Below are 17,114 nucleotides of genomic sequence, written 5' to 3'. Positions count from 1 at the left end.
GTATGGATGAATCTCCTGGCTTGCCAGGGATCCCAGGGCTGGAATATGTAAACTTCTGGGTCTCTGTGTGTGCCTGAGTGGCTTCTCTGCCAAGACTCCACACAGCTCTGTGATTCAAACCCAGGGCCCTTGTGGCAGGGACTCATAAGGGGATCTCCTGGTCTTTGTGTTGTAAAGATCTGTGGAAGAAGTGTGATTTCTCAGGAGGGGATATACAATCACACAGCAATTCCATTGGCTGGGGTTGTGGGGTTCCTTTGGCTCTGTGCTGCTCCCAGGTGGACCATCACCGTACTCTGGTTTTCTTCATTCTTTGTGGGTTGAGTTGTTTGCCTTGTCAGTCCCAATGTGAGAACCCGGATATTTCAGTTGAAGGTGCCAAATTCACTTGCCCCTTTCATTCCTCTCCATGGGTGCTACAGACTGCAGCTGCTTCTAATCTGCCATCTTGGCCCAATTTCTTGGCTTCACGGGTATTCTGGAGCCTTAGATATGGATCTTCCAATACCAGCAGATCACAGATGATGGAGGCTGTGACAGAATCACCTCAGCCTCCTGGAGCAGAGAACACAGGGCAGTGAAGACCTAACCCCAAGCTCTGGTTCTATCATATTATCTTCAAAGAGTACATGTATACACATATGTACAAAACACTAACAGATTATGCTTTAAGAGACAACCAGTGTTCATCTGTACAGTAGTCCTCCTTTATCTATAGTTTTACTTTCTGTGGTTTCAGTTACTTGTGGCCAATCATGGTCCAAAAATATTAAGATATTCTGAGAAAGGGAGAGAGTGTGAGGAACTTCCCCACCTCCAGCCAAGGGAAGTGGTGAGTGAGTGTGCAACCTCTCCTGAGAAAGCACACTTCTCCCACGGATCTTTACATTCATATGACTTTTGGTATAGTATAATTGTTCTATTTTATTACTAGTTATTATTGTTAATCTCTTACTGTTTCTAATTTATAAACTAAATTTCATCATAGGTATAAACATATAGGGAAAATATAGTATATATAGTGTTCAGTGTTATCTGAGATTTCAGGCATCTATTAGGGGCGTTGAAACAATCCCCTTGCAGATAAGCGGATACTACTGTATAACTGGAACTGTAGATGAATTTAGTTTTATTTTTGTATATCTGTATTTTCTGTAATAGTGTATATTTTTTCATAATGAAAATATAAAAGTTATTATTTTGAAGAGGTGAGTTTACTTTTCCCCAAGGCCTCAATAAATACACTGACATTTATACAGCTTGACAAGAATTGAGTCACCTGGTCACTCATAACTGCTAAGGAACATAGGAAGGTGAATATTTCTGCTCTAAATAAAATTGAGGTTTTGGTAGTAAATAAGAATGTATATTGGGCTAGCAAATGAGAGTGTCCACTGTAGATGCAATGTATGCTGAATTTTGTATTTAATGATTGATTATTCAGCACTAATTTGACTAAAAGAATGACCTGTAAGTAGGTTTATGCACTTAGTGGTTATATGTTAGTTTGTGCATAAAAGAGATCAGAGAACCTTGATTTGGTGGGAAGGAATGCTGAGATTTGGACCTGGGTTCTAATCTTATCTTTAATATTCACATTTGTTACTCTAAAAAGAGTGGAAAAATATCTATTTTTATGATGCTTAAAAAGAATAAGGACTATGAAGTGTCACCTAAGCAGAAAGAGAGATAAATCAAGGGTTGTATTTACCAAAGAAATCATATGGTTTAGCCATTCATAGGGAGCTAATTTTAATTCTCTCTCTATTGTATTAGGAATATCTGTGTTCTATGGAAATCAATTCTATTTATAGAGATATCTTACTGTTGAAAGTTCTTTGCTTTATTGACTCAAATTTGTTTTCTGTTTTTACCAAGGCTCTTACTAAGGTAGAAGTTCTTTTGGAATTTAAACGCATTGCATGATAAATACCTTTTCTATTTGCAGTATTAGATTTTAGAGTTATTATTAGGGCTATTACTACTTTCAATATAATTTATGTTTGTTTCAAGGGAAAAATAATTATTGAAAGGTTTTCCATTGAAGTAATATTTCTTTTAAATGTTTTCTGCTAGTGCGAATCCCACAAAATACCTGCCCTTATAAATTAACTTTGATATTACCTAATTAATGAGTATGAATGTGTCCAGTTTTTCCATTTCCTTTCAGGGCAAGCACATCTGGTACTCAGAAGCATTGCTACAATCTCACACAAAGAGGGTTAATTGATAAAGCTTGCTGAATATCCCATGTGCCAAAGAAAGCAACTTGGCTTCCTCTGAATATTCTATTTCATGCCCCAAATACTGTGTGAGTGTCTAAAACCGCACATGTCTTTCTGATAGTGTTTTGCTTCTTTGATACCCAGGCCAATATCAAAGGCATTTCTCTGTGTTCTTGGGGCATTAGTTGGGTCCCAGAGTATCTTCCAAGCCTGATGTTTTCATGGGACTCAAAGTCAATGGGCCCATCTGCTCCACTGGAAGTGACTTTGCCATCTGGCTTTAGGAAATTAGGTCGTGGCTTACTGGTTCAAAGTGAATTGGTAGTAAATCTTTCTTATGTTGAAGCACAAAACACAATTATGAAAAGACTGCCTTTGAAAGGTAAAAAGATACATCTTTGGAGTGATGCTCAGCTCATTTTACCCACATATGCTGACCAGGAAATCATCAGTCTAATACCATTTATGGAATGCCAGATGTTTTATATTCATTGTCTTGGCTGCTCACAAGAACCACATGTAAGTTTTATTTCTCCCACCTAATAGATGTGTCCCTAGGCTAAGAGAGACTAAATGAGAGGCCCAAGATGTGCAGCTCGGCAAAAGTGCATCTTGGAATCAAATCTGCGTCAGTACATGGCCTCTGCATACACCTGCTTTCCAAGACCTAATGCCAGCTGCTGTGTCACTCTTCCTGCTTCTGTGCGATTCTCTTATACTGTGCTCTAAAGAAATCAATAGCTTTTTATAAATTGGAATATACTATTTGTAATGTTTTCTCTTGAAATAATAAACAACCTTTGAATTTAAACGCAACAAAACAATACTTGCTCTTTAACCTTTTCCAAAGCCAAGAAGGCAGAATTCTTGAACTGCTTTCCTAACTTTTCTATTATAACGTGTCCATCCTTCTGACTTTCATTCTTTTCAGTTGCAAAGATTTGTTGTCTTACTTGGAAACAAAATGTTTGAAGCCAGCTCATCGGTACTCATTTGGTCAGAAGGGAAATTTAAGAAGTATGTAAATGTGATTAAAAAGGAAAAAATGATTCTCTAGTTCAAATTGCTTGATGGTCTCACATGATAAGCCTCAGTCAGAAAAGAAAGGAGTTCCCAACCAGGTGTGCCACTCTTCCAGTAGAGAATAAAGGCTTCCAGAAGGGAACTCCTCTTCTGTTTAAAATCACAATCTGTAAGTATTTTATAGGCTGCAAGCTTCATGTACATTGAAACTTAGCCTTCTCATCTTTATTGTTGGTTGAATCAGACCTACTTGAAGTATAACAGCAAGAATATTTATTTACAATTTTCAGTATTAATTATCCAATTGAAAGTATGAAGTTAATGATTTAGAACTCCTACAATATTGTTTTTTGTTTGCTTTGTTTGTGTTTGTGTTTTTTGTTTTGTTTTGTTTGAGACAGAGTCTCACTCTGTCACTCAGGCTGGAGTGCAGTGATGTGACAGCTCACTGCAACCTCCACCTCCAGAGTTCAAGCGATTCTTATGCCTCAGCCTCCTGAGTAGCTGGGACTACAGGTAGCGTGTGCCAGCATGGCTAAATTTTGTATTTTTAGTAGAGAGGAGGTTTCACCATGTTGGCCAGGCTGGTCTCGAACACCTGACCTCAGGTGATCTGCCTGCCTCAGCCTCCCAAAGTGCTGGAATTACGGGCGTGAGCCACCACTCCTGGTTGTGAACTCCTATTATATTTTTGAGAAGTCATTTTCTGTAGTATACTGTATATAATATAAAAACAAACAAAAACCATTATTTTCTATGTGGTCTCTAGAACAAAAAGCTTTCTATCTTTTTTCAAGTCATTCTAACTTTAAGATGTAGAAATTACTTTTGCTTTCAGAGTGATTAAGACATTAATTTTCAGAAAATATAAATATCCATAGAATATATATAGATATATACTAGATAGATATAGATATTATACTATGTGGATATGTGTACATATATATATATATATATATATATGGACATTATACTATGTGGATATATATATATATATGTGTATATATGTGTGTGTGTGTGTGTGTGTGTGTGTGTATATATGTGGATATATATCTCCACATAGTATAATGGCATTAATTGAAGCAATGAACAGGGTCTACTAGTTTCATGTACTTATTTTCTTTTTACTAGCAAATTCCTATTTTTTAAAATGAGCAGATTTCTAAGATTGGAATCTGAAGAATTTCATTTTTTATGAAACTTTTTCATAACACATTCAATGAAATCTCTATGTCACTTGATCTGCCGAAGTAGTCTTAAATTCTGCTGATCCCAGTCAGAGGCCAGAAGGAACATTTGCTTAGATGCAAATTGCTCTCTGCAATGTATCCAGGAATCAGGATTCACAGAGGGAAAATCCAGTAAACCTGAACTGGCTACTGACAGATTCTTAGACAGGAGCAGGTTAGAGGTTAAACCTGGAAGATGGTGTTGGGGCTTAGAGACTGATACCCCAAAATATGGTACTTTGACATGCAAAACTGAAGAAACCTCAAGGTCTGTCTGACTCTGCCCCAACTCCTGTCTGTCAATCTTCTGTCTCTCCCAACATGCAGAATAGAAGTGTTCTCTGAAGTTACCTTATCTTGCAAAAGTCCAGACCCACCAAAGAAGAAAGCAGTTACCTCTGGTCCCTCCCTGACTTTTCATTAACTGAACTCCTTTGACTGGAGGAAAGTCTCAACATACCCGCATACACTTGCAAACTACTGCTTTGCAGGCCCAACAGACTTTTTCCAAGTCACTGTATGTAAGTCTACTGAATTTCCCTAAGAATCCTTTCCTACCTGCCTAAAATCATCTGCATTTCCCCAACTCCCTTTCTTCTAAGAAGAAGGGTATATAAGTATCTGTACCTCATTGTGTGGTGGGGCAATCACTCTGGGATTTTCACCCTATGCACCTTAATAAATCTCTGTGCCTTTTCTCTTATTAATCTGCCTTTTGTCTGCTGATTTTCAGCAAAACTTCAGAGGACAAAAGGGACGTTTTCCCGTGGCCATTACAGTGGTTTAGAGATTGCACTTTGGTATAGAGCTGGGGACTTTAGAGAGAATATGAATGGGATACTATATGGTCACAGTTTGTGGGTTGAGAAAACAAACAAACAAAAAAATGTGTTAAGGCCATCTAACAAGAGATGATTCTTATAGTCTAGCTTTGTCTTGTCTTCTTTTGCTATAGCTTCCCTAGGTGATATTTTCAATGATTGTGGATTAGTGTAATATCTTTATTCTGGTCACTACTAAATTTACATTTCAAGTCCAGGTCTCCCTTCTGGGAAGCACTCTCAAAAACTTCTGCCTACATAGCATTTTCACTAGGGTGCTCAAAGGCACAGTCTCCAAAACAGACATCTTTCATATTCCACGAATTCCTCTTTCTACCCCATTCTTCATCTCAATAAGTGACACTACCACTCTCCTGTCAATTGCTCATGATCAAAATCTCTCCCCTTTTCTTCATTCACCTATATCCCATTGATTTGACTTTCAAAAGATTTCTTGCATCTACTCATTTCTCTGAAAGTCCCTTGACATCACAAAGTAAAAAGTACCAACACCTATTTCCTAGATCTGGTGTACACTTCATAACTCACTTTTTAAAACTTTCTTTCCTGTCCTCTTACAATACATTGATTGCCAGCAATGACTAAACTGAAAATGTAGGTTGCATCATTTCACTCTATTGCTTAAAGCTTCCCAATGTTTACTCACTGAACCTGGAATAAAATCCTAAGACTTTTCAGTGGCTTAAAGACCCTGCATGATTCAGGCTTAGCCTCATCTTTCTTTGTTCCCACCACAACACACTCCCACCACAGCTCTCTAATATCTCTAGGTACTGAGTGTTCCAGCTCTATCCTATCTGACTGCTTTTGCAGACGCTATCTCCTCTGTCTAAAATGCACTCATCCCAATTTTTTCCATGACTAGGTCATTATCTTCCTTTAGATCTCAAATGCAGTGTTACGTCATCATGAGGCCTTCCGTGACCACTGACCCTTGCTCTCTTCAAAACTATTTTTCAGTTTGCAACTGCTTTTTATCTATTTTTTTCTGTCAGTCACCCTTATTACAATGCAAGCTGCCTGTCTCCTTTGTTTACTACATTGAGCCCAGCCATTTGTTAAAGTAATGAGTTGACGAATAGTCAAGGAGCCTATTTTTGTTCATACAAGGAATTAATTTGAGAAGATGGACCAGAAGAAGCCTCTCTGGTCAGAGGGAGTTTCCAAGGAGTTTTGGGTTCACAATCAAGATTCTCAGTCAGCCCTGCCTTATGTCAAAGCAGTTTATTAACATCCTTTGTATTGTGAATCTTACTGTATTTCCACCTCCTAGTTGTTAAAGTAGGGGAACTATTGAACATTTCAAGATCTAAAGTGATCAGAGAAGGCTTATGCCAGATGGAGCAATTTCTCTTGGGTTCTCAAGAAACTGCTTAATTCTTCGTTTTACTGGGACTTAAAAGTGGGACCTCAAGAGACAGTCTGGTGGTAAAAAGGGCGGCCACCAGATGGCAGTAAAGAGTTGCATCTTCTAGCATGGCTACTTTCAAATCTTGCCCCTATTTAGTTATTAAAATATTATTGTTTCTCAAATATACTTACATCATCAATGATTTCCCCATTTGTCTTCTGTATCTGTTTATTTCAAACACTTCCAATTCATAGATTCAATGGAAAAAATTCCACTAGATAAAGGGATATCTTCAGAAAAGAAAAAAAAAATGTACAATTTTTTGAATTAAAAATGTTAGGATCGGGCTTTGTGGCTCATGTCTGTAATTCCAGCACTTTGGGAGGTGGAGATGGGGGAATCGCTTGAGGCCAAGAATTTGAGAACAGCTTGGCCAACATGACAAGACAAACTTCTCTATAAAAAATAAAATAGGCAGGGCGCACTGGCTCACGCCTGAAAATCCCAGCACTTTTGGGGGGGCGGAGGTGGGCGGATCACGAGGTCAAGAGATCGAGACTCTCTGGCCAACATGGTAAAGCCCTGTCTCTACTAAAAATACAAAAATTAGCTGGGCGTGGTGGTGTGCGCCTGTAGTCCCAGCTACTCGGGAGGCTGAGGCAGGAGAATTGCTTGAACCCGGGAGGCAGAGGTTGCAGTGAGCCGAGATCGTGCCTCTGCACTCCAGCCTGACGCCTGGCGATGGAGCGAGACTCTGTCTCAAAAATAAATAAATAAATAAATAAATAAAATAGCCAGGCATGATGGCATGAATCTTTGGTCCCAGCTACTTAATAGGCTGAGATGAGAGGATCGCTTGAACCCAGAAGTTCGAGGCTGGAGTGAACTATGATCAGGCCACTCCAGCCTGGGCAATAGGGCAAGAACCTGTCTCAAAAAAAAGGGGGGTTTTCTTTCCTAAAAAAATATTTAACTTTAACCTTAGAACCTTAAAATCAACATAGAATGTACTTAAGTTGAATTTTGATAGAAACATTTTATATTTTAAAATGAATTAATTCACTTGACACCAATTTGGCTCAAAAAATAAGAAATATAAGAAAAGGCATGTGCTGCTGTATCAGGTGCTCTCAACAGTAATGCACTAACAGCTGTGTAGTTTTATTAATCATTGCAATCATTTTGCTATCCTGTTGGAATTGAACAACTTGGGCTGGCATAAAGGATGTTAACATTCTAAATTTGAATTAGTGTCACTAACTGACTACAATCACTTCCCCCTCCATTATCTACTCTAGTCATGATAAACTCCCCATTTCCCAAACACTTCAATCACATCAGTGCCTTTGCTCATGCCAACCCCAGGTCTACGAGTAATCCAGCAGCTCTTTTTAGTTGAAACATTTCTATTTTTTTTTCAAGACCCATCGCAAATGGGTCCTGAAGGCTTCTGAAGGCTTTTCTGCCTTTCATTCTGCTTCACACAGAAAGACACTCTTGTTTTAGTTTCTATATGTCACTTCATGCAATCATTCATCTACTAAGTAACTATTCATTAATTCCATGATATCTAACTGCTATCACAGAATATAGAAGGGTAAGGAGAATTTAAATGAAAAGTTAATTGTATGTTGAATGCTATAAAGATCTATAGAACACATGTCTTTTACATGTGACAGAGGATTTCCTGGATACTAAAACTGAGATCTAAAGAATCAATAGAAATGATCTAGACAAAGAGAGGGAAGGCAAATATTCTAAGCAGAGAAAAGAGCATGGGTAAAACCACTCAGTTAGAAGGTGGTATCTATTAGTTCAAGGAATCACTAGTGCAGCGTGCTGGAGTAAGGGGAAGGCCACACAAATGAGGTGGAGAGTTAGGAAGGGGGTGGATAGTTAAGGATACTGGACTTTACCCAACAGTAGGGAGAAGTCAGCAGCAGCTTTTAAGAAGAGTAATAAAATAATCTGATGTGGTTTTGATCCATTACTCTAACTACAATCTAGATAATAAATTGGAGAAGAGCACAAGTAGGTCTGAGAAAGTGTAGGGAGGTTGTTAGAACAGTCTAGGCAAGTGCTTTTCATAGATTGGACTAGGGCTGTAACCATGGGGATGGAGAGAAGTAGAATGACTTGAGAGTTATTAAAGAGGCAAAATTAACTGGGCATGTTGGCTCAGGCCTGTAATCCCAGCACTTTGGGAGGCCGAGGCAGGTGGATCACGACAGGAGATGGAGACCACCTTGGCCAACATGGTAAAACTCTGTCTCTACTAAAATACAAAAAATTAGCTGGGCGTGGCGGCATGCACCTGTAGTCCCAGCTACTCGGGAGGCTGAGGCACCCCTTCCTGTAACTGGGGAGGCAGAGGTTGCAGTGAGCCAAGATTATGCCACTACACTCCAGCCTGGGCTGCAGAGGGAGACTGTCTCATTTGAAAAAAAAAAAAAAAAAAAGGCAAAATTGATGGACTTGGTGATTGGTTGTGGGAAATAAAGGAGAAGAAGGAATCAAGTGAACTATAAGGTTTCTAGAATGAGCCACCCTATATATCTGGTTATGCTGTTTCCAGGGGTAATTTGATTATATATTACTGATTAATAGTTAGAGTACATAAATCCTTTAATTAATGTTTAGAGTACATAAATCCTTTGTTTAATGTGGTCAAGAAATATATAATAAGAATAAGTAAGATATTTTAAATCTAGGATATCAAACTTACAAAATTTATGTTTAAAATAATTTGTGAGATTCTGGAGACATATGAGTTGTGGAAAAAAAAGTCATGATAATGAAGAGACATATCAGACTAGGACACCTGCAGTAGTAATCGCTCCTACTGCTATCAAATTCTGTCTACAGCTGCTGCTTAAAGGAAGCTTTGCCCTTTCCTCTCTGTTTTTCTGATCCTAGTAAGATTCACACCCTCCTGCATTTTACATATGTAATGCTTTAGAAATTAAAAATAGAATCTCCAAGCGGCAGAAATTCTAATTGAACATTTTAATAACTTCTTTTCTTTGGATTAATCAACTTCCTAAAGCATGAGCTATTTTTAACATCAGTTACACTTCTACCTTTGTGCCCAATTCTAATTCTCTTCACAACACAGAGGATCTCTTTACAGCACTCTCTTTGAAATCAATCAGTGCTTTCAGGGGTTATGCAGTGGAGGATGAGAATTGGGTCATGGCGGACATTCTCCTTCACATAAGGCTGAATTCTTTCACTTCCAGGTGCAAAGACAGGGTTAGATAATTACCAGTTAAAGGGCAAAAAGACCATTAGAGTAAACCAAAAAAAAAACCCTCAATAATGCTATTTGAGATCGGTCACATTGTTATTCTGTTTCCAGAATTTTAACTTTACCAAGAAACAAATTACACTGAATAAATTTACTATTAAAAAAATTTTCCTGGTCTAAAAAATGGGAAGCAGTATCTATTGCAACCTCCTCACACCCAACTTAACACTTAGATTCCTGGGAATATCCTGAAAAGACCAGCAGACAATCTACTGCCTGACAGATAAAATTCCTACTTGCAGGAATTTTAGAAATTTGTATTAATTGTATGTTTGATGGAAGTTGAAGTAAGGTAACGATAGTGATTTGCTCTCCCACTTCCTTTTTAAGAAAAGGAGAGTAAACATGCCACCTGAAAGAAGGTTGTGAGATCTTTGATCCTTCCCCACTGCCAATCTGTTCATTAGAGTTTCAGGTCCTATATTGCAATAGTCCATTTGTGTTGCTATAAAGGAATACCTGAGACTGGGTAATTTTCAGGGGAAAACGGTTATTCGGCTCATGATTCTGACTGGCTGGAAGACTGTTCATCTGCTGAGGGCCTCAGGCTGCTTTCACTCACGCTGGAGGGGGAAGGGGATCTGGCAGGTGAGGAAATCATGGAGGTGCCAGGCTCTTTCTAACAACCAGCTCTCTTGGGAACTGAGAATGGGAACTCACTCACCCCCCCATCCAGGGAGGGCATTTATCTCTTCACAAGGGATCCACCCCCATGACCCAAACACCTCCCATTAGGCCCCACCTCCAACATTGGCTCAAATTTCAACATGAGATTTGGAGGAGACAAACATCCAAACTAAAACGTATATCAACCACAAAAGAAGAAAACCAAGTCTTTGCTTCATTCGTGTTGATTTTGAAGTTGTCAGAAGGCTATTCTTTTAGCCTTTTTCCCCACTCCCATTATTCAAATAAAATGAGGTAGATGGGATCAGGGTAGACCAGAGCACTAAATATTTCAGGGGAAGGGCTAAGCATGGTGACTCACAGCTCTAACCTCAGCACTTTGGGAGGCCCATGTGGACAGATCCCTTGAGCTCAGGAGTCTGAGAACAGCCTGGGCAACAGGTGAAACCCCATCTCTATGGAAAGTTCGCGCGCATGGTGGAACATGCCTGTAGTTCCCAGCTACTTGAGAGGCTGAGTGCAAAGCTCCTCTGAGCTCTAGCGGCAGGGGTTGCAGTAAGCCTATATTGCACCATTGCACTCCAACCTGGGTGACAGAGTGAGGCCCTGTCTCACAAAAGAAAAAACAATCAAGGGGAAATTTTAAGTGTATATACTTCATATTTCATATGTTCATCTTGTTGGGAAACCAGGTAGGATATGCAGAATATTTCCCACCCCATAAAAAGAGTCTATGAGAGGAATATTTGGAGATAGCGATAAAACCTTGATCTCATCTAGTTTTTCACACAGATACAATTTCTTATTCATCCATTACTCCTCTAGCTATAGAAGTCACTGAGGTCCTTAATGCCTTAAGGGTCTTTCAGGCCAAGTATGGTGGCTCACAACGATAATTCCAGCACTTTGGCAGGCCAAGGCAGGCAGATGACCTGAAGTCAGGCATTCGAGACCAGCGTGGTCAACATGGTGAAACCCCATCTCTACCAAAAATACAAAAATTAGCCAGGCATAGAGGCATAAGCCTGTCATACCATCTACTTGGGAGGCTGAGGCAGGAGAATTGATTGAACCTGGTAGGTGGAGGTTGCAGTGAGCTGAGTTCATGCCACTGCATTCTAGCTTGGGCGAGGGAGCGAGACTCTGTTGCCAAAATACAAAGAAAAAAATTTGCCTCTGAAAAGAGAGGGCACTACACTCCCAGAAGAAAGAATTCCAAATGAATTCTTAAGAAAAAACACATAGAAAGAATGACTTCCACTACAAGAGAAAGAAAAATTATTTCGATTTTCCAAAGCAAATAAATTAATATAAAGATAGAAGTTTTGACTATCCTGAGAAAAAGCTTAAAGCAAGAAAATGTAATGTTGGACTGGAAAGTCAGTAGAGGAAGGGTCAGTTTCTGATTCTCTCCTGTATACACATCTTCTCCTTTGGTAGCACAGAAAAGAGACAATAAAACTTCTTTATGGTCTAGGGGAAAGAGCTTGAAGATTGAAAGAGGTGAATAAGAATGTTCCCATGTGGACGGGGAGTGGGATCCTGCCTTTGTCTCTCCCAAGGTCAAAGTTTAGGTTGTGCTTATTAGATATGAGCAAATAGGTTTGAGAATTGAAGAGCAGGAGTGCCCTACTTCTTATCTGGATTGTTAAGAAGGGAAGCTTATGAAGAATATTACAATCATAATGCAGGAAACATGCATCCAAGAGCAGTTGTAGTCAGAGAGAGAGAGAGAGAGAGATAGAGAGCAAGAGAGAAAGAGAGAGACTCTCACCCCATCTCTTACCGTTGTAAGGTATCAGATTTACCAGTAGTGAATCCATATGGGTCTGCAGCAATCTCAGTTCTTACCTCCTTGGAAGAAAGAATTCAATGGAGGGGAATAAGGCAGAAAAAGAGACCAGGGCAAGTTTCAGAGCAGGAGTGGAAGTGTATTTAAAAGGCTTTAGAACAGAAAAGAATGGAAAGAAGAGTATACTTGGAAGAAACCCAATCGGGCACCAAGGTCAAGTGGATGTTTAATGTTGATCTTAGGACTCTATAGGCCAGATCCTTTCCCATGATTCTTTCCGTAGGGTAAGCTGCCTGCATGCTCATTGTCCCCCTTGCCCTCAGGAAGTGAGCATGTACAGTGTGTTTAGGAAATTGAATTCATGCCTGTTTGAGGCTTTCTTCCTTTTCCAGTAGAGTGCCCCAGGAAAGTCATATTCCACCATTTTGTCTCTTAATGTGCATGCCCAAGAAGTTGCTTCTTCCTGTCATCTGCATTCAATTATGACTTCAGTGCAATAAATGTGGACCATCAGGAAATAGCCTCTCCATAGCACTGGCTGCCAATTTATCACTTTTTAAAAATATACTTTAAGTTCTGGGGTATATGTGCAGAATGTGCAGGTTTGTTTCATAGGTATACACCCAACAACCCATCATGTACATTAGGTATTTCTCCTAATGCTATACCTCCCCTAGTCCTGCACCCCCTGACAGGCCCCTGTGTGTGATGTTCCCCTCCCTGTGTCAATGTGTTCTTATTGTTCAACTCTCACCTATGAGTGAGAACATGTGGTGTTTGGTTTTCTGTTCTTGTATTAGTTTACTGAGAATGATGGTTTCCAGCATCATCCATGTCCCTGGAAAGGACATGAACTCATCCTTTTTTATGACTGCATAGTATTCCATGGTGTATATGTGCCACATTTTCTTTATTCAGTCTATCATTGATAGGCATTTGGGTTGGTTCCAAGACTTTGCTATTGTGAACAGTGCTGCAGTAAACATACATGTGCATGTGTCTTTATAGTAGAATGATGTATAAATCCTTTGGGGGCAAGGTGATAATTACCAAACCATCACCCGACATTCCTAGTGGGTCGGAAAGCCCTCTCCTGCCCCACTCAAGCCTATCTAATTACCAGTAACTTATCTCCCTGCTGTCATGGGCCAAAAGCAGTGCAGATGAGCATCTAAATGATGTCCCTTGAAATTGATGCACAGGTAGGCTGAGAAAGTACAGGTGACACTGGGGTTCGGGAGGAAACTTAATTTTTTCCTCAGCCCTCATAAATTCTTAGTTGGCATGGACCTGTGTAACTAAAGACAAATTAGCAAGAGAAAAGCAGAAATTTATTAACATACATGTTTCATGTGTTCAAGGAGATACCCACGGAATGAGTAATTCTCAAAGAGGGAGCTTTGATTTCCAGCTTCTATAGTAACTTCAGTAAAGAATGGCACATTTTTAGGGAAGTGACAAGACAAAGGTAAAGGACTTTGAGTCTTTAGAAATAGCAACTTGTGGAAAGAGAAATAAATGACAGATAAATGTTGGTGAGTACAGCTTGTTCATGTAGACTCTTCTGGTGTCATCTCCAGGCCAATACAGGTCTAAACTTTTCTTTAGTGGTTGACCTTTGTCTGCCTGGTAGAAGAGGGGATAGAATATCTTTTGTCTTTGTAAATCTATGACCTACTTTTAGGAAAATAGAGAAAGGGCAGAGAGCTTTCCTATATCTGCTTTTTGTTAGTTGCCTTCAGCTCAGCAATCTGAAGGCAACTAAGAGAAAGCACACATTAATCTTACATAAAAGAGGCATCCCACTATGTGGGATGGCATAGTCTCATCGCCCACATTGGATAGGCCCTGGAGCTGGGATGAGGAATATGTGGAGTGTATTGTCCTGGCAATTGAGAGCAAGGCAGTACCATGGCTTGTAAGTGCAGTAGATGGTAGAGAAGATGGATGTTGATAATTCAAGGCCAAGATGGATTATATATCTTGCTGAAGGCCAAGTGGGACAGAAAATGGCCCACTTGATAGTTATCAACTTTCCCTTGTGGCCCTAATCATATGTAAGCGCTTTCTCCCTTAGGCAGAAGAGAGGAGAAAGAGGAACAAATACTCTTGAAATAAATGAATTAAAATTCTGTTTTAAATTCAGTGAAGGTTATTTAATATGTACTGGCAAGACTAAGAGCTCTGTCATCAGTAGTAGCAAAATGGAGGTTTGGAGAGATTACATTTAGTTCAGTTAATGAGGTATAGAAAGGAAGTTCAATTTTTGCACCCCTGAGTGCAGCACAAGCTTCCCACCACCACCAACAAAGAAGACTAAATGACTTTGTAAGTACCTGATTCCCTTTAAATATTTAATTCTTTTATGCCTAAGATAGCTAAAGTGGTTCTTGTTTCCTACGTCGGAAACCTGAGTAACAGATATGTAGCACCATGGGCAGGGAGTGATTGCAGCCAATGGACCCTTCTAGATGGAAATCTGGATTGGTTATTTAATCAAGTTTGTCTTTAACCCAGTAAGGACCAGTTACTATTGGAAAATGGGATACTGGTAACACATGACATGTCATGATAAAGTCGTTCTTGAATTATCACTTTTGTTCTAGAATGAAGCGTTTGCAGAAGGCAAGTCTTGGTGGATAAAGTGGCCATTGCAACAGTATACTAATAGTAATGTGTATACTAAAAATCACATAGCATGTATTTTAAAAGAGTAAATTTTATGGAATATGAATTTTATACCAATAAATGTATTGTTAAAGAAAGAAGCTCCTGGAAAGTTACTGAGAAATATAATTTTTGCATTATCAACTCAATTCATGGCTAGATGTCATAAGCTCTTCTTTATGAAGTGATTACACAGTTTGGAAGGTTACTAAATGATAAAATTACAGGATATGAAAAATTACTTTATCATACAGTGGTTTCTGGAAGGCATTTTTTCAATATAAATGCATTTTATTGGACAGCGAGTACCTGGAAAAGACAAAGAATTTGTTGCCCGTGATATGCAGGGGAAAAAAGATAAGTAAAGGAAAGTTAAAAAGAAGAAATGAATGATTCTGGGAAGTGAATATAAGACCTCCATGAATGGTGGAGAATGTACATTAGTTTTTGTGACATCCTATTTTCCCCTCCTTCCCTCCTTGCCTTTTTTGAGAATAAGTCTCACTGTGTCACCCAGGTTGGAGTGCAGTGGCATGATCTCAGCTCACTCCAACCACCACCTCCCAGATCCAAGTGATTCTCTCACTTTAGCCTCCCAAGTAGCAGGGATTACAGGCATATACCACCATGCCCGGCTAATTTTTGTATTTTTAGTAGAGATGGGGTTTCACCATGTTGGCCAGGCTGGTCCTTGAACTCCTGACCTCAAGTGGTCCACCCACCTTGGCCTCCCAAAGTGCTGTGATTACAAGCATGAGCCACAACACTCAGCCGGTCTTCTGTGTTTCTTGTTGGCTATAATTGCTTCAACATGTACATAACTTCATTTCCTTTCAGTTGCTGCAAATGCTACTCAAAACAAGTGTTGAGCTTTAAATTCCTTATCAATTAGCTATTAATATAATGAAGAAAATTTGTATCTTGTTGCCCCAGGATTAAAATTAGTAAAGAGAAGTTTTTACCAAATCATTGGAAGAGAAATCCTAATACTGTTGTCATAATTGCTATCTTATTACAGAGTAACTGAGTCACTAAATTGGAAACAAGTTCTTATGTATTAAAAAATCATGTAGCATTTATCAATACCACTCAGAAATATAGCTTTAACCATAGCTTCCTGAATTATTTTGTAACTTGCTGAGGAAAAAATAAAAGGAAACACAGCTTGCAATAAGGCACGTGGTGTGTGTTTAGTATTAAATGTTTGGCTGAAAGCACTGTGCTAGAATTTTAAAAATAAATTATGAGGTAGCCTGTTATTTCAGAGTGAAGATATTAAGGCTGAAATGTCCGTACATTGATACCTCAAATTGAAAGACCAAATCTTTCCAATTTTGAATTCCAAGAAAGGAGGGTCACAGCTTATGCTATAGAATATTCCTTCTGAAGCAACTCTTCAGAGGGGGAGAGAATTTCTTTTCCTGTGTCATTAGCCAAATTTAAATGTTTGAGAAACAACATCTCCTTTGTCTCCTAGGCTGCAATGAAACCACTAGCTTGGAGATTTAGCATTTCCCTTCCTTTTTAAAATCTGCTCAGCACATGGCACCAGATAGCGATAGACTGATAAATTGGTGTTATAATAATTGTGACATCCATAATGTTTTGTAGAGCTGTTGATTTCATAAAATCACATATGTGAAAACTGAAGAAAGAAATCACATGGAGAGGATGTGAGAAGCCTCACTCCCCAGACAGCCTAGTGCCTGCTTAAGGGGCTTGGGAACATAGTACCCGTAGTGGCCAATGTGGCACTTGTGTACAGGCCTCCCCTCACCAATGCTAATCTGGCTACAGTATTGTTAAATTTTCCACTTGCCAAAACAGAGACTAATGCTGCACCCACTGTGCCTGCATGTCCCAGAGGTGCCAGAAAACATCTGGGGGCAAGGTGGCTACTTTGAACCACATCTATCAGATTCATTTGTTCTCCCTGGAAGAGACACACATTCAGAATTTGAATTTGCCTTTTTTGTCCATTATCTGTTAGCACCAATATTTATGAACTTAGTGAACACTTCATTCGCAATACCAGGGTTCCACATAATATT

Source organism: Cebus imitator, unplaced genomic scaffold (assembly GCF_001604975.1).
Source record: "Cebus imitator isolate Cc_AM_T3 unplaced genomic scaffold, Cebus_imitator-1.0 Scaffold2, whole genome shotgun sequence".
NCBI classification, from domain to species: Eukaryota; Metazoa; Chordata; class Mammalia; order Primates; family Cebidae; genus Cebus; species Cebus imitator.
Note: the sequence above shows the minus strand (reverse complement) of the source record.